General features: G+C 44.1%; 2 long non-coding RNA genes across 2 annotated transcripts; both read right to left on the reverse strand.

Annotated features, from left to right (window-relative positions):
• Nucleotides 1-9,158: 9,158 nt before the first annotated feature.
• On the reverse strand, nt 9,159-13,858 carry LOC140595689 (uncharacterized). Its single transcript, XR_011997500.1, has 2 exons — nt 13,526-13,858; nt 9,159-9,285 (listed from the first exon to the last, which is right to left on the reverse strand). It is a non-coding gene; the product is annotated as an uncharacterized lncRNA (long non-coding RNA).
• Nucleotides 13,859-13,892: 34 nt separating this feature from the next.
• Nucleotides 13,893-21,793, reverse strand: LOC112917584 (uncharacterized). The gene is made up of 4 exons (XR_011997499.1): nt 21,732-21,793; nt 16,998-21,303; nt 15,060-15,520; nt 13,893-14,046 (listed from the first exon to the last, which is right to left on the reverse strand). It is a non-coding gene; the product is annotated as an uncharacterized lncRNA (long non-coding RNA).
• Nucleotides 21,794-22,076: the final 283 nt, after the last annotated feature.

Raw genomic sequence — 22,076 nt, forward strand, 5'->3', positions numbered from 1 at the left:
ACTGCCCCAGGGCATGTCACTGATTAAAAACAAAACAGCCACAAACCACTAGGCCTGTGAGCAGGTTTCTCAGAGTAGCTAATGTCCTTTTGTTTTGTACTTTTACAAAGTCTCAGATGCCCTCCTGCTCTGGGCATATTGAGAGCTGAGTTAGGGAGGCTGATTGCCGGTGACCACCAGGAGGAGGCATGAGGGCCTGGCTCAAGCTCCCGGGCTTTGAGATGGTGTGTTCTGTACTTTCAGACGTATATCTGTGTGGGTCCTCGTTACCGTGAGTTCTCTTCTTAGATACAAGACGGTTATTACAAGGATATCTAGCCTCCCCTACCATCTTTCAGAAGGCAGCTTGTCCAAACCATGAGGTAAGGAAAAAAACTGGTACCCCTTCCTTGGGTTTGTCCACTCCGCAGTGCTGCTTGTCCCAGCTCTGTCTGGCTTACTCAGAACTCCTGACCAGAATCCACCTGACAAAGAAATATAAAGATAGGCACCCTCTCCTCTGGATCCGGTGAGGATGTAGGTGGACAGCGCTCCATTTTCGGCCTTTTGGTCTCCATGTCACACTTGGCAGGCATAAACACATGACTGTACTGAACAGAGAGTCAATCTCAGATGAGAATTACAGGTAAGGATCCTCTCCTTCATTCCAATTCCCTTCTGGCATGGAGCCCTGCATCCAGTAAGGTCAAAGATCTCACCAGCTGAAAACTTCTTGAGTTCCAGAGGGAGGTAGCTGAAGACTTAGGCATTTCTCCAGGGTGAGGTCCTCTGCCTCCTTCTCTCTCCCCTGCTGCCTTACCTTACCCTTGGGTTTCAGGCCCTCCCAGGTACTTTCTTCCCTAGCTCTTGTCTAAATCTTTACCCATCTCCCCTACAAAAAAAACCCACCTTGATCAACCCTAAGAGGCCTCCCTTTCTGGGTTCTTCTTTCCTTCCCATGCAAGATCCCAAGTCCCTTTTTCAGTCTAAAGTAGCATTGCTGGGTGTTCAGAGATGTCTATGGCCACCCAAATCTGAAAGAGGGGAAAAAAAGAAAGAAAGAAAGAAAGGAAGAAAGAAAGAAAGAAGAAAAAAGAAAGAAGAAAGAAGAAAGAAAAAAGAAAGAAAGAAAGAAAGAAAGAAAGAAAGAAAGAGAAAGAAAGAAGAAAGAAAGAAAGAAAGAAAGAAAGAAAGAAAAAAAGAAAGAAAGAAAGAAAGAAGAGAGAAGGAAGGGAGGGAGGGAGGAAAAGAAAAACAAATCTCATTATCATCCTGGGTAGATGTGGATCCCTCTGGTCACAATTCCACTTCATTTCTACAGGCATACCAGCCCTTTTCGTCATGGCCATGTTAAATTGGGCACGTACACTATCTCAGGAATAATGTGAGCTGAATCCTCTTCGAGAGAGACCTGTTTTCTCACTGGCAAGACAACCAAGCCCCATTATTGTGCAGAACAGACTTCCCACCAGGAGCCAAACAGCATAGAGAAAGGAACAAGGCCACTTGTTAACAGATGCCCCTTGACACACCAGGAAGAACTCCAGACTACTGGATTAAATTATTTAGGTTCAACCTGTCTCTTTAGGTGGGGAAAGGGAGTGGAGTGAATTCGGCTGGCATTTTTTTCCCATGACACAGACAACAAATGTTCATCAGGACTTAACATGGGGCCTCATTTTCTTTAGGGTAGCTTCACCAATTTCAGTCTGTTTGAAATTACAAAATTGCTTGCATAGCCAGGTTACCGGACGATTAGTGTGAGATTGGTCAAGCCAAGTTAATCTTATTATTTCTATTTCACTTTATTTTTTTATCAGAATTCACAGGGTCCAGTTCTACCACCTTCTGATTTCTCTTTGTTCCTCCTACGATTCTTCATCTCTAACCACTGTGCTTCCCTTATATACTGGTTCTTGTTGTAGACCTGACTTTCTTATACTTCCAGATCTTGCTCCATGATGCCCTTTAGGCCTGGAATAATCTTTTCCCACCCCTCCTGCTTGTGACTTCCTCATGCTCACATTTCCAGTCTCAGAGTAAATGATATTTCCTTATCTAGGCCACATAGACCTCCTTGGCAAGGCTTTTCAAACTTTGGAATACATCAGAATCACCTGGAGAGCTTTTTAAAGCTATAGATTCCTTCTGTTCTCTGCCCCCTTCCACCAAATTCTAATTCAGTAGGTCTGGAATGAGGGGGTGGGTAATTTAAACAAGACCCCAGGTATTTCTGATTCTTTAGACCATGCTTTGGGAACCACTTCCCCCAGACTAAATTAAATCCCCCAGCACTGTGGTTCTGGAGCTTTCTCTATGCACCTTATCAAAACACATTATTGTTGATATCCCCTTAATATCTCTCCTCCTGGATAGGCTGAAAACACAGTGAGGCAGATTGTGTCCATATTATTCACTGCTGCAACCTCATCAATTAGCACGTGTGCCCCAAGTGTGTAGCTAGTTTACCTCAACCCTGGGGTCAGTAGCTTCTCCCCACAATTATTAATAACTAGGTTGTCTCAACTTCCCGTTTTGCTCTTCTAGACTTCCTTCCAACGTCTGTGAAACAATTCCCTGTATTAAATTTCCTCTGTTTGCTATACCTTGTATGGTTTCTAATTCCCTGATTCTGCTGTTACAAAAATTTGTTTTAAAAAGCACCTCTTTCGGGGCACTTAGGTAGCTCAGAGGTTGAGTGTCTGCCTTCAACTCAAGGTCGTGATCCTGGGGTCCTGGGGTCCTGGGATCGAGTCTGGCATTGGGTTCCACACCGGGAACTTTCTCTGTCTGCCGATGTCTCTGCCTCTCCCTCTGTGACTCTCATGAATAAATAAATAAAATCTAAAAAATAAAAAAATAAAAAGCATCTCTTTAAATACAAATGAGGGTTAAGCATTCATATAGTCATGTAAGTTATATACGTTATTTTCCATTTCTCATTATTTTTTCTGTTCATCAGACATTGATTGAGCATCTAATTTGTACTGGAGCCTATGCTTCCACCATTGGTTTTTTAAAAAATGAAACAGTTCTTGTTCTAGAGGGGCTGGGAGTGGAGGTAGGCCCGGGTGAAGTGACTGTGATCACAGTATGACAAGTGCTGTCGGAACATACGAGGCTGGGGGGTGCTAACCCTATCCAAGGCTGAGGAAGTGATATTGCCTTGGATCTCGAAGGATGAAAAGCAACATATGATGTAAAACATCAGAATACAGTGATTCTATGAAAGGGAGCCCTATTTGCAGCAGCCCGGGGACACCACATTCCTGGTGCATGCTCAAGGACTAGCACAGAAACTGACGTGCCTAGGCTACAAGGTAAAGGGATTGGTTGAAGTGAGGTCCTTAAGGTCAATTATAAAGGACCCCAGGAGCCTTATTGATGAGGACACTTTCGGGCAACAGGGACTGAAGGTTTTGAAGATGGGTAGGGGTTGATAAAATAGATTCACACTTTAGAAAATCGTGTCTGGAGGACAGAATTGAAGAGTAGAGACTGGCAGCAGGGAGAGCAATTACAAAGCTGAGGCCGAGGTTCAAGGTTTGGGTGGGAGCCGATGAGAATGTGACCTATGAGAAGCTGGTAGGGGTGGAAAAGAGCAAGCCAATCCCGGGTCACTATGCTCCATCCTCAAAAATACTTGTCAGTTAGAGCCTCCATTCTTCTCAAAGGAAGCCTCAGAAAGATGCTTTTCTTCATCTTTCTCAAAACTTGGCTAAAGTGTATTTAACCGTGTTTTAAAATTCATGCCCTATCCAAGCAGAGGTTTTGTTTGTTTGTTTGTTTTTTTATCGTTCTAAATTCTTTTGGAAGGCATCTGAGGGAAGAGGGAAAGGGGAAGCATGGGAACTCAAGCAGAGTGCAAGGCAACACACCGTGGATGTAGGGAGACCATGTTCCAAAGAAGGCTAGGGTGAGGAGGACTGGACCTGAGTCAGACCTGAGTCTGAGACAAGACACTGGGGGGATTTTTTTCTTCTTCGGACTGATGAGGGAGAGAGAGGAAAATTCTGGGAACAAATGGTCAGGTGTTATGAAGGCAAACACGTCTGGGAAATTGGCAGGTGATATAAATGAGGCAGGCTTGCTTGAAGAGCATAGAGGTGCATGGTCCATGAAAAGAGCAGATACCCACAAGCTCCAGCGAATTGTTGTCATGTGGAAATACAGTGTTGCCAGATCTTGTGATTTGTCAGCAGAAGCCAGAAGTCTAGATATTCCTGTAAAATTACCCACTGTCTTTAATATGGGTAACTAATTCAAATTTTTTCTAAACACCATGCTGGCCAAGTAAAACACATCATGGCTGTGTTTGGCCCTTGGGTGGCCAATTTGTAAGCTCTGATCTAGAGGGAATGGGAGGGTTGTTCCTTGAATAAATCCCACTAGCCATAGCAGATATGCAGCCTACTTCTGCTAGAACATAAACAAGTCATGAGCATACCTCATTTCAAAAAAAAAAAAAAAACTATTAAATCTACTGGCTAATTTTGGAAAGCTGATACAGAGTGTGCTGATATGTAACTGTGGTCTTGTTTTGGTCGGAAGAATTTTATGACGCTGAAGTGGAAGGAGATCAATAATCTCTGAAGCAGTCTCTAACACATCTTTTAAAAGACAGATTTAAGAGAATGACACTTCAGAAGAGATCATGGTCTAATGTCTCCTTCAGGAGTTTAATATTAATGATTAAAGTCAGTTATTTTGATATATACCACAGACAGTAAAAAAGAATTCCCATGAATCAATAATAAGACAATACCCCAACAGAACATGGATAAAGAATATGCATAATTCACAGAAAAGGAAGTATTGTAGGTTTTTCATCTGGAAAAATGTTTTGCATTACTTCACTTATCCTGTAAGAAATCCAAATTATGACATGTCTTTAATTTATGTTGGAAAAAGTTAAAAGGAAAGTTGGATAACAAATAGTATAGATAAGGGTGTTGGGAAATGACCGTCATACACTGGTGGTAGTATTGTAAATTCCGCCATGGCTGCTAAAGAAAGCAAATTAGTGGGATCCATTAAAGTTTAAAAATATGTAAACCTCTTGACCCCCAAATTTCTAAATATAAGAATTATTAATTACATGGTTTTATTCACACATTTGTGAAAGGACATGTGCATATATGAATATTCATCATAGGATCATTTATGCTAGCAAGAAAATTAAAATAAACAAAATGGTCATCACTATGGAAATAATAGACGGTGAATGGGACACTGAAGCCCTAAAGGTACTAAAATGGACATGTCTCCTGCATACTAAGAAAGAAGCAAGGTTAAGTAGTTTAAGTTGCATGATAGCATTTGGGATTGCATAAATATGTACTTATATATGAATAGAATGTGTTCAAAAGATTCAAAAAGTATCTTTTAAAAAGGGTTGCCTCTGGGGAGGGCAGGTTGGGTGGGAAGCAGAGATGGGAGGGAATTAGCTTTTTGATATACACTCTTCTGTATGTGTTGAATTTTTGTTATATATATATATACACACATATATGTATGTTTAATGAATTACATTGTATGACATAATATGAATACTACAATGTATAAGATATATTACCTATTAAAAGCAATTTTTTTAAAAAGTCCTACTAACTAAAAAACTAAAATAAAATCACTAATGCTGTCAATCCTTTCTAAGATTTCCTAATACTTTTGAATCCCAATATCAAACTTTGGCTTCATAGTGCTAGCAACCCTACCACAACTTTGGCTATTGAAATAATTGTAGTTATTTTTCTTTTGCTATCTCAGATTCAGATCCAAATCATTAGCTTCTCTATCTAGCATGCTGGTGAAAGTACATCCAAACCCAGGAATGTGAAAAAATGAGACCTGGAAGTATGACTCGTTTGTGTAACATTTCTGTGTAGTTCCTTTGCGGGAGTCCAGAAGGCTCCCCAGCCTTGCTCTGAATCGTTTCTCTGAGTGAAATGAAATGATAAGGCAGACATTGAAACGAAAAGCTGAGCCTGGGTCTGGTGTGCTAGAAGCAGAAAATTCAGTGAACTTTTTATGTTCCCACTGTGTTGGAGTACAAACTATCTTTCTCAGGCAGACATGGGAGCATATAGAGGACTTAGAAATCCCATTAAGTTTCAGAGTCTACTGCCAATAAATTTAATAAGAAATGGAAGCAAGGTTATTTATTTGTTTTATGGCATTCTCAAGACGGCACAGAAAGAAACTCTTAGAAGAATTTAGATCAGTGAGCAAAACATTAACGATTATTCACCAAATCCCTGCATACATCCTAAGCACCTACTAAGCGCTAGGTCAGTAGGCTAGGCACCATGGTGGGGTTACAGGGATGGATAAAGTGTTCATAATCTAATTCAGGACTTCCCAAAACTCCTCTGAGAGGAATTTTTTTTTTAAGATTTTGTTTATTTATTGATGAGAGGCACAGAGAGAGGGGCAGAGACACAGGCAGAGGGAGAAGCAGGCTCCGTGCAGGGAGCCAGATGCCGGACTCAATCCTGATACCCCGGTATCACACCCTGAGCCAAAGGCAGATGCGCAACCGCTGAGCCACTCAGGGATCCCAACTCTGAGAGGATATTAACATCCTTTCAAGATAAGAAGGATTTTCTCAACAGTTAAGAATCAGAAAATAAGTAAAGAAATGAATCAAATATATAATCCAAGTTTCAGCGGTACAGGACTTTTTAGATTTTTTTAATATGTTGATAGGCAATGGGAATCTTCTAGAGAGGGGCATGGTATGCAGCTTTTCCCCCAAAGTATTTGAATACAACGAGCTTTATGGTTTGAGCAGCTGGAGGCACTGATGTTTTTGCAACATACATAGGAAGGCAATCGCCCAAATGGAGAGAGAAACATACATACATATGTGGAAAGTTAAATAGCAAAATAAAACTTTCATAAAACAAGGTGTGGTTCATTGCCCAAACATTTGGCCCTAAACAGCCTGAAATCCAAGGAGGAAAAGGAAATGATGACTCAGAGTCAGAAAGGTTGCAGGGAACCAAAGGGCTGGGGCTAAGCCTCCAAGGAGGGAGCTATCAGTCAAGGAGAAGCAGCTGGAAGAGATAGAGCTCTGTGGAAGGGGGAAGGTGACCAGCTTGGCTGGAGCAGAGGATTCATTACAGAGGAGGGAAGAGATGAAGTCCAGGCAGGGCTGGATTGGAAAGTGCCCGGACCTTGTCTTTTTTTTTTTTTTTTTTTTTTTTTGGCCCGACGTGGGACTCGATCCCGGGACCCCAGGATCACGCCCTGGACTGAAGCGCTAAAACGCTGAGCCACCCGGACTGCCCCCCTCCTTTTCTTTTAGGAAGCCAAACCCCACGAAAGTTGGGGTATCCTAGAAGGATGCGCAGTAGTAACAGACAAAGGTCAGGGAGAGGCAGGGCAGCAGAGGTGGACAGCAAGGGAGGATGTTCTGACAAATGTATACACCCTTGAAACCGTGACTGTGATAGAGAGAACCAACACCTCTCGTCCCCCAAACTGTCCTGGCGCTCCTCGGCCACCCCTTCTTACCTCCCTCCGGCCTCCGCCCCGTTGGTAGGCAGCTCCCCGACCTGCTCCCAGCCCCTGCTAATTCCTGTCCACCTTACAGCGGTGCACGTAAACAGACGTGGACAGAGGAACTTCTTTTTGGCTGGCTTTTTTCAATCAGCACGATTAGACTCGATTATATCCATCTACGTAGTTTATCCTTGGTTCGTTCTTTTTTACTGCTGAGTAGTATTTTGTTATATGGATAACAAAGGATGGATTTTTTGTTCATACCTTCACTTGTCAGTGAACTTCTGGATTAAGATATGAAAATTCTTTATGAATTCTGGACAGAAGTCATTTACCAGATACGTGATTTATAAGCATCCCCGCCCCTCACCGCCCCCCCACCCCCCACCCTGCCGCCCCGGGCTGTGGTTTTTGTTTTTTTTTTTGTTTTTACACTAGCCTTAACAATGTCATTCAAAGAACTGTTCTTCTTTTTGATAAAGTCTAATTTATCAATGCATTCTTTTGTGGATTGTGCTGTCACTAAGAAATCCCAGGGTAAACTAAGGTCGTGGAATTCTTATCCTATGTTTTTTCCTAAAGTTTCCACAGTTTTAGGTTTTATATTTAGGTCAATAATCCATTTTTTAAAAATATTTTATTGATTTATTTATTTGAGAGAGAGCATGAGCAGGGAGATAGGGAGAGGGAGAGGGAGAAGCAGACTCCCCACTGAGCAGGGAAATGGACTCAGGGCTCTATCCCAGAACCCCAGGATCAGGACCTGAGCTGATGTCAGATGCTTAACCAATTGAGCCACCCAGGCATCCCAATCCACTTTTTAAGTTAATTTTTATATATGGTACAAGCTATAGACTGCAGAGGTTTGGGCTTTTTTTTTTTTAAATATGTTTTAGTTCTTTTGTTAATGTTAATTTCTTGTGTACAAAGATCCAATTGCTCTAGCACCCCTTTGTCAGACATCAATTACTACATATGTGTAGGTCTATTTTTGGATTTTCTATTCTGTTTGCTAATTTATTTGTCTATCTTTATGCCAATACAACGTATATCTTGATTCCTGTAACTTTAGAATAAGTTTTGAAGTCAAGTGGTATAAGATTTCCAACTTAATTCTGTTTTGGCAATTCTAAGTTTTTGGCATTTCCCTATGAATCTTAGAAACAGCTTGTCAATTTCTACAAAAATAAAAGCCAACTATAATTTCAGTTGTACTGCCTTGAATCTATAGGTAAATCTGAGGAGAATTGGCAATAATATTGATTCTTCTGCTCCACATCCGTCCCAAGATCCTATTATTTAGGCCCTCTTTCATTATTTTCAGCAATGTTTTATAGTTTGCAGTGTACATACCTTGAACATATTTGGTCAGATCTATCCTTAAGTATCTCATCTTTTTGATGCTATTGTAAACGGTTTTGTTTTGGAATTTCAATGTCCACTTGATGATGTAGCCTTGTTAAGCTCACTCATTAATTCTAGTCGGCTTTTTAAAAGAAATGTCTACATAGATAATCATGTCATCTATGGATATGTCTTGCTTTCTTTATCTAGATGCTGTGTATTTTTTTTTCTTGATTTATGGCTCTGTCTAAAACCCCCAGTAACAAGGTGTTCTAGTTATTTTATGTGATGACAGTCAGATACAACCACAAGAGAAAACACAGGAGAGGTTCAGAAAAACAAAAGTTTATTATTCTCACAAGTCCTAGTAACAGGAGGCCACGTGGAAAGCCTTAGGTAGTCAGGAGGAAAACAGGAGCAAGGGGAAAACCAAGGATGGAGTCTTTATGAGGGTTTCTGTGGAAAAGATAAGGCAGAGAAGGATGAACAGTTTAGGACTGGCTAGTTTGAACAATTTCAGCAGGTTCTAGGCTCTAAGGATGGTCTCTGGTTGCCTGGTACCGGGCCCTGGGATAATTAAAGTAGAGGAAGACTGCCTTCTGGGGAGTTTGGGCCAGACAGGGAAAGTTTGGCTCTAGATTGTCTAGTTTTAATACAAATGCATGCTTTCAGCTGAGCCCTTTGTAATCGCTTAGAATTGACTAGTTTTAGAAGAACCATTCTCTCCCCAGGCACGATCCTTTCTCTTTTCTCTTTTTTTTTTTTTTTTTTTTTGAGACGTCAAAACATTTTAATGTACGGAAATATATATTATATATATAATATACAATACATTTATGTACATAAATATATAATACATTTATATATTATATATTATACATAATTATTATGCATATTATATACCTTGTATATATATTTGTATTATACATTTTTATAATGCAAAGGTTGAACAGACATGGTGAAGTAGACATCCTTGCTTTGTTTCTGGTCTTCTGGGTTGACAGCATCACCTGCTCAGACAGGGCAAATAAACAGACTGAGAAGCCATTAGACTCAGTGACTGAGAGATAGCTAATGTCCTTGTAGGGCAAGTTCAGTACAATTGTGATAACAGATGCCCACTTCAGACACTTCATGAGACAGCGTGGATGAAGATGTCTCTGAATAAGTATGGGTCATTCTAAGGGTTCAGCTGTGAGAAGTTAAGAAATTCAGGCAGTGGTTTGAAGGTGGTGGGGATCCTGAGGAATAAGCAGAAGGTTTTACTGACAGGAAAGACCTAAGATGTATGTTTAATAATAACCATTTTTCCATCTTCCAATATTACTATTGTAAAACATTCGTCACAATTCCAAAACTTTATTTTTAGAGAGGCAATTCACTCAATTCACTTACCTAGTACAAAATAAAAAGTGCAAATATAAAGAAATCCTTATTTAAAATGTAAATGTTATAAGAAATAAATGTTGTTAGCCCCTAAATACAAGTAGAAAAACTATGATTTTTTTTTTTTTCTAAAATTAGGAGTCCTAGCAATTGGCTCCTTTTTACTTAACAACTGTTAATGCAAAGGATGAGAAAACTGAGGCGCTGGGTGTGAAAGCCATGGAGACAGAGTATGTGAGATAACTCAGCAAGTGGCCCAGGGCACGGGGAACTAGGCCCCTCTGAGCCCAACTTTTGGAGCTTCTGTTCCATGTCATCTGGTGATTGGAGGAAGCCTGCCTGCTCGCTGCTGTCTACAACTCACTGTCCTTCTATCTCTATAATATGTCTTGTGCACAAGACATTTGCAATTGGGCCCTGAGAAAATAATGCAAAGAAAATGGTAGAAATTTGTGTGTGGGATGCTAATTTGAAGTTGGTTTAGAGAGATCGAGTTGACTAGAAACAAGAAAACTAAATCCAAATTAGCTACAGATAGGTTCTTTTCCTGTTCCTGTGTTTAAAGTAGAATGAGGATATGATTAAAAAATAATAGTAAGACTGGAGCAGATAGAGCAGGACAGGGGAGAGAATCATGAGCTACTCCTTCCAGTAAACCTGCCACTCGGGATCCCTGGGTGGCGCAGTGGTTTGGGCCTGCTTTTGGCCCGGGACGTGATCCTGGAGACCCGGAATCAAATCCCACGTCAGGCTCCCGGTGCATGGAGCCTGCTTCTCCCTCTGCCTATGTCTCTGCCTGTCTCTCTCTCTCTCTCTCTCTCTCTCTCTCTCTGTGACTATCATAAAAAAAAAAAAAGAAAGAAAAAAAAAAAAGAATAAAACCTGCCACTCTGGGTACGAACCGTGGGCCAGAAGCATAAGCATGACTGGGACTAGAAGCAGAATCTCAGGTCCCGCCCAAACCCTCTGAATGAGACTGTGTATTCCCAGGTGACCTGTCTGCATGCTAACGTTTGAGAAAGGCTGCTTTTGAAAACATTCAGGAACCATGGGATGGTTGGTATCTTGAGAAGTTCTTTGGGGATCAGTTCTTTGAGAAGCTGGGAGGCAAACCGGTCTGCCTGGAAGGAATCATCAGATTAGTGAGACATCAGTCAGGGATTAATCAAAATAGATTTGCAAAGGAATCTTAGAGAGAAGAGGAAGCCAGAGGTTAGGGAAACTGAGTAAGAGGCTGAATGTGAGAAACAGACATAAATCCTGCCAGCTTCATCATGCTAGCAGAATCGGTGGCCTAAGGAGATTGAATTTGTCTCGGGAAACCCAGAATAAGGAATTTTGCCAAAGCCGAGGCCTGGAAGTTTTCTGGATATTTTAGCAAGGAGAGTTTGAACAAAGCGTGAGGCTGGAGAAGGAAGAAGAAACCAGTGGGTAGTGCTTGGCTTGGGAGCAGATCCAAGTACTGGACATACTCGGTACACCGAGCTGATGGGATCTTCCCTTTTATCTTAAAAACCCCTCATATGGCTTGTGTTGTTTGGACCCTCCTTAGGCGAACTACCTCCAAACAAAAACAAGATAGGCCCGAGTACAACTTTCAGTAACATAGTCTCCACTGGAAATTCTTAATCCTCCCTGGTGATTGCAGTGATTGCAGGAGAGAGTTACTCTCAGAGAGTCAAGGCGGGGGTGGGGGGGGGGGTGGAATTGGCTGGGGACTGGTGGTGGGAAGCTGCTGAGAGGCACCTCTGTTTGTGACAGCTGTGCATTGCAATGACTCGAGTCATCATCCACACCCTCCCTTTCTGACCCAGCCCCCGCACCACTATATTATACAGTCCAGTGCCCAGGATCTGCCCTCGCTGACCTCACTCCCTACCTGGGCCCTCCCGACACAGCCGGATCTATTCCTCCCGGTTTTCAAATATTTTGGGGCTATCAGGACTACCTGGGAACTTTAGCATAAAATGCTAATTCCTGCCCTCCCGTGCCCAGGGCCCTGAGAGATCCTGATAGTGGAGGTCCAGGTTAGGATCCAGAAAATGCATTAGGAACAAACACCAGATAGTGGTTCTCCTGCACATGTTCGCAGACCAGATTTTCAGAAGCATTGCTTGACACCCTCCCTCTGCTTCACCAGTGGCTGCTCAGGAGCTTGCCAGTTGGGGTGAGGGTGGTGGCGGTGGCAAGGATTTGGGAACTCAGGTGTGTGCTAGAGCCTCAGCCATGGCCCTCCCTCTCCTCACCCCCTTTGCTGGTGTCCCGGCCAAGTTCTTTTCCTCTGCCCTCCGCGCCTGCACAGTGACCAGCAGACGGGTGCAGGCCACCCATCTGCACATCTGCAGCCCTACCAACTTTCAGCTCTAAAGTCTCCCAAACACGTTCTCTTTCTTGTGGTCTCCACTTCACTTTTGGAATTCTCCTCTCAATTCCAGCCGGCTTTTACCCATCTCTTCCAAGACTTCTCTAGGTCTCCGATTACCTCTTCAAGGGTATATTCAAGGGCCTCTTTCTATTCCACCTCCTTGACCTCCAGCTGCATCTGCCACTGCCAACCACCCTCTTTGAACTTTCTAGCTCTGCAGGGCTGGCCATTTCAAGGCTACACGACACTTGGCCTTTCTACTGAATCAGTGGGCCCCGCTCCTCAGCTGTGAACAGATCTCAGGATTTCGTAGGCATTCATACTTGTCACTGCCTCATATGCTTCCTTTAATCCCCTGAGAATTGGAATATCACTGGTGAACCTAAAAAAGGAACTTTCTCCACAGTCAGTTGCCTTCCTCGGGAATGCTCAAAGATCCCGTCTTATAGTCAAGACCTGCTACCTAATTTGCAGCACCCAAGTGCCACATGAAAATCCAAGTCCCCTTATTTTAAAGGCACTAAGAGGGGCATCTGGGTAGCTCAGTGGTTGAGCATCTGCCTTCAGCTCAGGGTGTCATCGAGGGATCCTGGGATCGAGTCCACCATCGGTCTCCCCACAGAGAGCCTGCTTCTCTCTCTGCCTATGTCTCTGCCTCTCTCTGTGTGTCTCTCATGAATAAATAAATAAAATCTTTTTTAAAAAGTGCTAAGAAATACTTACATACATTAAACCCATACCTAAGACGGGGGGCCCTTTACAGTGTGGAGCCCTGTGCAACCTCCCAGGGCACACACACTCAGGATGCCAACTCTGCTTACAGGTGACCCGACCTGTTAGCCCAGTGGCCACCCGGACCAGAGAAGTGGGTGAAAACAGGGTAATCGTTCAGATAAAATCAGAGCGCACATTCCCAGGTACTAGCTAGGTCTCCCAGGGAAATACCTGGCAGGTTCCCAGTCCCTGGGCTCGGCATCTTGTCCCTGGGGTAGGCAGAGGCAGGGGAGCATGTGAGTGACACCGCAGGTTCTCCCACTGCCGGGGGCAGAAACCACGCAACAGCGAGGCTCAGAAGCATCCTGGTCATCCATGCGGCTGCCCTGCATCGATTACGGCACACAGGGACTTCTGTCCTAAATGCTGTGCTCTAGCTTTTCCCCTTTTGAGCCCCTAAACCCCAGGCGACCAGACTGAAGATAGAAGCTAGAATCCCGAGGCAGCAAGTCTCGCTGCTTTCTTTGGGGCGGCGCCAAAAAGAGATAAAGAAAGTGTTGTATTAGGCAGCAGTAAACAGGCAAGGGACAAGCAGGCCTTTAATAAAACAGACCTTTATTGGGGCTAAAATGGCCCCGGGCTGACCCCACCCTAAATCCTGGCAGTGTCCAACGACAGGAATTCAGAGGAACAAAAACGCTGGCATTGCTGGCTGCATCCCATGCATACAGAACAGAAAGCATTGCAGGAACCTGCAAGCAAGGAATACATAAATACTATTATCCAGCATTTCAGCCCAAACTTATTTTTTAGTCCAGACGACTGTGCTATTCTGCATTCTCCGCCTCCAATTTCCGTCCTGTGACTCACAGGGAAGGCCTAGGGACAATGAAATATCCCAGAGACCTAGAGTAGGTCCTTCTCCCTCCCAGCAGCATCAGGATGCATTTCCTACAGCATTTGTTTTTTTCCTGTATTAACCAGGCATGAATGATAATATCGCCTGGGCTGAAGCACTCATCTCTGTCAGTGGTAAATATAAATAATGAGGCACATTCATAGAAAAGCATGCCAGAATTTCATTGATTAACATCCTGTGCCGCAGCCTCTCTCTGAAATTAAAAACACTTCCAATGACACTGCACAGAAAAGGCATTGCAAGAAAAATATTTCCAAGAGGAGGTTGTCATTAAAACGTGCCCGAAATAGAAGTGTTTTTATTTAACCATTCTCTCTCCTGTCCCCCGCCCCCACCCCGGTGGGCTGGGAAGCTGCTCGCAGTTACATCGCCAGCATTACAGAAAGAAATTCCATCCATTTGAATGTTAGGAGCTTCAAGAGCAGACCTACAACGGGTAATGCTTAGTTCATGGGTCTCTTTCCCCCACTGCAAGTGATAATCAAGGAAGTGATAGAGCCAGATGTAAAATCCAGCTGTTGAGTCACAGATAAGGAGGGTTTTTAAATGTCTTAACCATGCATCAGAATCAGCTCCCCTGCCAAGGTCTTCAATCTGTGCCTCATCATCCTCCACACACAGCCTCCTCATCGGTCTCCTTGACTCCAGCTTTGCACTGCTTTTGCCCTGGGACACCACTGTCTCAAAGCAACTACGAACTGGTCGCGACAAGGCCAGGCTCACTGCAGGCTTGTTGGGCTTTGCAAGTACAGTAGGGTATTTTGTCTGGTTTGGAGTTTTAGGTTTTGAATGCCTCTAAATGGGGCTTGTGTGCTTGCTGCATCATACCTCAGCGCCCCCTCTTACCTCTCCCTGGGCCCTCCTCCCTCTACTCTGAGGCCCTGCAAGTAGCTGGTCCAAGGAACACAGTCCAAGCTCTTCCATCTCTGACTTAGGATCCTCTGTCACGTCAGGACTGTCAAGCTTCCCATCTCCGTGTCTCACAGTTCTTTTAATCTCTACCAGCCCCAGTCTCCTCTCCTGCTGGCCTTGTCGGCCTCTGTAGGGGGCCAGGGCGTTCTTCAGCTCACCACAGTCTGCCCTCCTCCTCTGATTCCTGACTCTGCCTGACAACCCAACTCCTCTTTCAAGACCCAATTGAAAGGTCACTTTCTCTGTGAAGGCTTTGTTCTTCTTTGCAGTCTAGTGTGAAAGAAAAAGCAAGGGTTGTGGTGGCAGCCGGACCTGAATTCGAATACTGCTCTTTGACTTAGCAGGTATTAGAACTTGGCAATTTTCTGAAGGTCTTTGAAGCTCCACCCATGGATCTGTAAAATGAGAATGATTTTTACCATCATCATAGACTTGTTTTGAATATCGAAAGAAAGAATGTATGTTAAAGGTGCATATGTAGCTCCTGCCACAGGAACCTGTGATTACTATGTGCTTTTCTACTTTCATGGAACATATTAGAGCATTTTCAACGTTTTCAACATCTAATGAAGATATTGGTGCCAATGCCTTTCTCATACTGAATCACAGAGCAGGCACCTTATCCGCTATGTCACTGCATTTCCCACAGTGCCCAGCATAGACCTCCTACCTTGATGTTCAGTAGACATGCACTAAATGTGTGCTTGCTCGAATGATCTGTTCTGTTTTAATGAAACTGACAATCATTTGTTTAGCTGATACCCCATGGGAGAAACGGGCCTGAAATACTTTATGTCAATTCATACGACATATTTAGACTTCTTTCCTCTTTTTTAGATTTTTAGCCACATGATTTAGATTTTAATCCCCCAAATGATAATGGCAATTACTTATTACCCATGTAAATATATCTATTTTTAAAATTTTTATTATTTTTATAATGCTTCCTATAGACCAGGAACTATTCCAAGTGTTTTCTATATATTCCTTATGCAATCCTCACAACAAATCCAGGAAGCAGATGTAAATTCTAGCTCCATTTTGCAGGCAAGGAAACCAAGGTTTGTTGATGTTAAGGTCAAGTAACTTGAGTAAAGTCATGCAGCTAGTGCCTGGTCGGCCTGGATCCAAACCCAGTAAGTCTGGCTCCAGAGAACAAAATCTTTACCACTGCCTAGCAGAGCTTCTAACATACTACCACCAGATGAGCTGTAAAGTAGGAAGCAAATGGGATTGATCCAATTGGTTTCTGTTACACAAACAATATAACCTAATTCAGCTGATCCCTTGATTCACTAGACTAGGTGCCTGCATGTGAGCCTGTGTGTGATTGAAAAAGACTGACTGGAGCACACCCCTGGCAGCTTGTGTAGGCCCTGGCAGGTAGCACTGGTGTGCTGGAAGTCCCTCCTGACTCTCCTGTAGATCCAAGTAAACTTGTGGAGAAAAGCACCAGTTGATCAAACAGGGGTGTAGCAGCAGGGGGCCACCCTGGAAGGAGACCAGCTCCTGCCCAGCAGTGCCCACAGAAGCAGAGGTAGGCTGGGAGCAGAGGAAGATGATGGCTGCCACAGACTCTGGTCTCAATTCATTCGTGTCAATTAAAAAAGGGATGGCCTTGAAAATGACTCAAAGCTTAGAGCTGAAATCACCCTGAGGATTCATGGGGTTGATAGTAGCAGCCTGCAGAGCTCAGGACCAGTTTGTGGCTGTGAGAATCACCCATGACTGCTCTTTTGCTGCTGGGACTCCAGACGTATACCCTGGCAATATGTGGCTATTTTTGTGCCCAAATCTAGGATCACAGGACACCATTTTCCACACTGTAATCAGTAGCAATGTGTTTCAGATTTTACTATGTAGGCAGATTACCTGTGAATTTTGTGAAAAATGAAGATTCTAACACAGTGGGTCCAAGGTTTCCTGTGATTCTGCATTTGTAGCAAATTCCTGGGTGATGCTGGTCCACAGACCATGTTCTGAGTTGCAAGGATCTATAGAACACTAGCCTTCTGGGAGAAATTCAGAAGAGAGTACAGTTCTTTATAGACGACTTCTTAGATCCTGTAATGTACTAGAGTGCATTGCAAGTCTTTAGAAAGGACCTATAATACACAAAATTTCCAGACTTTATTTGCCCAAAGAAACTTTTTTGGTAGAACATCTATTAACATCTGTTTTTTTGTTTTTTGTTTATTTGTTTGTTTGTTTTAAGATTTTATTTATTTATTCATGAGAGACACACACACAGAGAGAGAGAGAGACAGGGAGAGGGAGAAGCAGGCTCCATGCAGGGAGCCTGACATGGGACTTGATCCCGAGTCTCCAGGACCACACCCTGGGCTGAAGGCTGCACTAAACCGCTGAGCCACCCGGGCTGCCCAACATCTCTGTTAATTAAGATTAGGTTCAATTTCTATTAACAGAAAACCCAAAGTAACTGTGACCTTGTGTCTCCCTGTAAAAAAAATCTAGAGCGCCTGGGGTTGGCATGGCTTCTTGCAATGTCAGAGACCCGGTTTCCTTCTGTCATATCATTCCACTCTGCACAGCATGTGGCTTTCATATCAAAGCCCAAGATGGCTGCTCCAGTTTCAGCCACCACAAACTCACATACCACCAGGAAGAACGAAGGGTAGAAGGACACACACGCTCTTCTTTCCAATGACTCTTCTAAGAAATTGCACACCCTGTCTACTCTTTCATCTCGTTGGCCAGAACTTCATCACATGGCAAAAATGAAAGGAAGGCTAGGAAGTGTGGTCTCTATATTTTGAGCAGCCATATTCATAGCTAAAAATCAAGGGTACTGTTACCAACAAGGGAGTGGTAAGTATTGAGGAAAAACAAGCTGTTTCTATCACAGTGTCTTAAAGAACTAGTAAAAATAGTTTGGGAAATGATACTCTGGTCAGAGTCCATGTTTTCCACATCTGGTTAGTGGGTGAGCCAGGACAGGCTTCTCTGCGTCTTGACTCCCACTCCAGGTCATACTCAATTACTTTATGGTTCCTCTTCAGATGGCATCCTTCCTATCCCTCATGGCAGAGAGGAGACCCCAGGGAGTCCCTCTTGGCCGCTGGAAGCTACAGCCCTGTCAGGAGCACATGGCTGATTGGAATGACATGCCCAGCTCCCCCTGGACTCAGAGAATGCATTAATGTCATCGAAGAGAGGCAAGGACACTGGAGAATGAAAGCATACGTTGTTATTTTGCCATTGGATAGGTCTGCACCAACAGGCAGAGGATAGCATCAAAAGTTGTATAATTCAGTCAACCCATACTTTCTGAATGCTTCTCTGCGAGTTTCTCAATGCTTTAGCCGTCCATCCTTGCCTTACTGTCTATCACTGTTGATCTGCTATGGGAGGCACTGAGGCTCATTCTCTAACACTGAATCACTGAGCAAAATCACTCATGTCTCAAGTGCTGTGATTCCTGTACTAAGTGAAAAAGGAACTGAATGGGGGCTGGGGCAAGGGGGATTTAATATTTGCTGCCTGGCTACTGTGTGCCAGATGCGAATCTAGATATTTCTTTATTTATCTTATCTACCACTCATTGCAATTTATGACACAGACTGGCAATGACCAACTTGGGGGTGACCCAGGTATCTATGCCTTGAAAATCCATCACTTTTTACGAGGACAGAAAATAGGAGTCTTCTACACGTGCCTTCACTTTCTTTGTCTCACGTGCTTCACCCTTCCCCCCATCACATTCTTTCACACATTGACTTTGTGTTCATCTTTTCCCAGTAATTAGTAAATTACAACCCCTGCATCTCAAATTCTTGACATTCATTTGCTGTTTCCCAGTAATTCATTCCATTTGGTATCTGCTTTGAAAAAGACACAGAAGTGCTCGCTAATGCGGCGCGCACTCCCTTGCCTGGATGAGGCTCTTCACCTCATTTATCACATTGCGTTGCTGGTCCTGAAGGCTGACAGGCAATTCAGGCTTTCTGAATGCAATTCAGGCATTGATTTTAATCTATAAAGCTTTGGCGTCTGGGTCCTGGCTGCCATGGAAATGAAATAGCTTCTTGGATACTTTTCTGCATGCTGCTGCTAACTGTTCTGAAATGCAGGGCTCGGAGAGACATTTGTGTGCTTCTTCTGATGTAAAAATGTCCAATCGAATAGCTTCTGAACTTGAACCATCGTAGTTGACATGGAAGAGGAATCTCAGACAGGGACACACACACAGGGAAAGCGCTTACATTCATGGATCTACACACGCAATTTACTGATAATATCGGGTGAAAAATAAATTTAAAAATATAGACTAAGAGGTGGCCAAAACATCTGGTTTCCAAACAGGAAATCTCTAAGCCCGAGCAGGACAGAGGGTGTCAGAAAGCCAATGGGGAAGCATGGTGTTTAATCTTTCGTGTGCAATCTGATTTTCTCTCACTCGCATGGGGGACTTTGGTGGCAGAAAAAGGATCCTGAGGTGCCTGCTTTGTCAAGGTGGGGATGGGAAGGATGAAAGTTTGGTGCTTACACTAAAAGTATGCCTGCAGGCATGACCCTTGACACACACACACACACACACACACACACACACACAAGGAGGGGAATATTAACACCACCTTTGTTCCAGTTGGCCATGGAGGCGAGGAAAGGGTGAGGAAGATCACAACCGTAGGAGGATTTAAATGCTCTCCACCAGAGTTCTGCTTTCATTCTCTTCACTAGAAGCTTCTGGCTCTCTGCTTGGCTGTTCATGTGGCATTCATTTCAAAATGCAATTCCTTGTAAAAAGCTTTTTACATTCTGATGGCATTGACATTAGCAAAGAATGTGACAAAGCAGTTGACATGTTGACATATATCCCTAAAAGGACAGAGCTTTTAATATTTTTAAAAAATAAGAATGTGTCCAAAAGTCAGAGACTGGAGTGAAAGTAGAAATGTGAAAGGATGAACCTGAGGTACTTTCTAGTAACAAATGACAGCTGACTCCACAGTGGGTCTTGAGTTTTCCATAGAAGAAGGCTGGGGGTCATGACTCCGTCTGGAGCGCTGGCGGGAACATGGATGTACTTGGGTCCTTAACACATTCCTCCATAGCAGCTGCTTGGTAGCACATATAGCTAATTGGGCCTGCAGTTCCCAGTCTCAGCTCCCATGAGCAGTTCAGGATAAGCTTGACTACGGCTTCGCAGGATCACCCAGCCTTCTCCAGTTATCCAGTTCTGTTTAGAAAGTCATCGTGAAAATCCTCCCAGCAATAAGAACTACAAGTATAATATCAGAAATGTTCTCTGTGGGGTTTAATTTCAGCAAAGCCTGGCCAGGCTGGGAAATAGAGCTGACATCAGATGGCATCAGCCTGGTAAGTGCACACTGACTTTCTTCCAGACTACAAATGATGGCTCTGTTCGTAAAACATCAAAACAACTGTGTGATTAAGTCAGTTCAGTCAAGAATCTCTCAGGGCCGTTGCTTAGAACATAAAGACAGACTGGCTAGTCACTGCTTTTTCGCTTTTCAGATGTGAACTGTGTGGCCTGAGGTACATGAGGGGTAAGCGGTAGGTCGGAGCGATAAACTCACTCTGTATTTCCCAAAGCCAAGCCAGCCCTTGTATAACCGACGGCCAGCCAGGGTCAGGGAGCTGCTGTGCAGAGGCGGCATAGGAAGTTGAGCATGGGATGAGAACCTGACCACCCAAGCACCACCACAGTCACGAGTCCTTTTTTCCACCTACTGATTTCCTCCTTGGAAAAGACTGCACAGATTCTCTCATCCACATTCTCAGGTAAAACAGACACCGACCTGAGCTTGTGGTGATGCTCCCCTCTCCGAGAACAGCGCCCCCTCGCAGGGACGGGGCCCAGCAGGCCCGTGTGTTAACCAGCCCAGTCGCTTGCCTGGTTGTCAGATCCAGGGGAAAGTAAACCCAAGGTGGAGGGATCAGGGCCCCGCCCTGCTATCCACAGTCAACTGCCCACAGGAGTAGGCAAAAATGTTAGCAGTTTGCTCACCCCTAGCAATTGTCCTTTAAAACCATCAGAAACTTAAACTGGCCTACCTGACGTGGGGGAGCCAGGCTTGTTTGGGTGTTTCTGCAGAAGCGGAATGCAATGGGGTCATCTCTCCTCTGGAGGCAGAAGCCATGGGGCGGGACCTCGGCCCTGGCAGCAATCCTATTCTCCGCGGAGCCAGAGATGCTGGTGTGCGACGTCAGGCAGTGATGAGAGACAGACACAGACATGCACAGTCCTGAGGACATTTGTGTCTTGGGTCCACCTGCTCCCTCCCCCGCGTGTGGCAGTTGTATGAGGCACCCCCTTATCCTTCCGATAAATTTTCTTCCGCCTGAGCCAACTAGTGTCGGGTTGCTACCACTTGTAGTCAGCGTGACTCGCTGGCAAGTTTTCTCATCCTGACAGCTGACCTGTCCCACAGCGAGATGACTCGGGGGTGTGTGTGTGTGTGTGTGTGTGTGTGTGTGTGTGTGCGCGCGCACCGCGCACGTATTTGCCTCCAGTCACCCATTCATCCCCTCTTTCCTCAAGGATGCCTCTGAGTCACAACCTGTAGTATGTGGCACTCATACATTTCTTAAGGACACCACTCCCTGTGACCCAAAGCTCACCTTAGCATTCCTGTCACAACTGCAGGCCACATCCTTGCCCTCTCTCTATGCGTGGAATTCCGTGCCTCCCTGGCTCCATACTTTCTCATCCTTTTATTAAGTTCCCCTCCCTCTGTCGTTGCTTGGGATTCCTGGCAGATAATGGTGCAAATTTGGCAACTCTGCCCCCCTCCTCCATCCAAGACCGTGATCATTCCCTGTCCCCGAGAATTTTAATAAGCATCCTTTGTTCCTCCTTTCCCTTTCCTCTGTTAGCCTAACAGCCATACCCTGGGACAATTGAAAATTATCTCCTCTTTTTAAAAACCCAAGGGAGTCAGCTTTAAGGCTTCATTTGACCTTGAT

Source organism: Vulpes vulpes, chromosome 15 (genome assembly GCF_048418805.1).
Source record: "Vulpes vulpes isolate BD-2025 chromosome 15, VulVul3, whole genome shotgun sequence".
NCBI classification, from domain to species: domain Eukaryota; kingdom Metazoa; phylum Chordata; class Mammalia; order Carnivora; family Canidae; genus Vulpes; species Vulpes vulpes.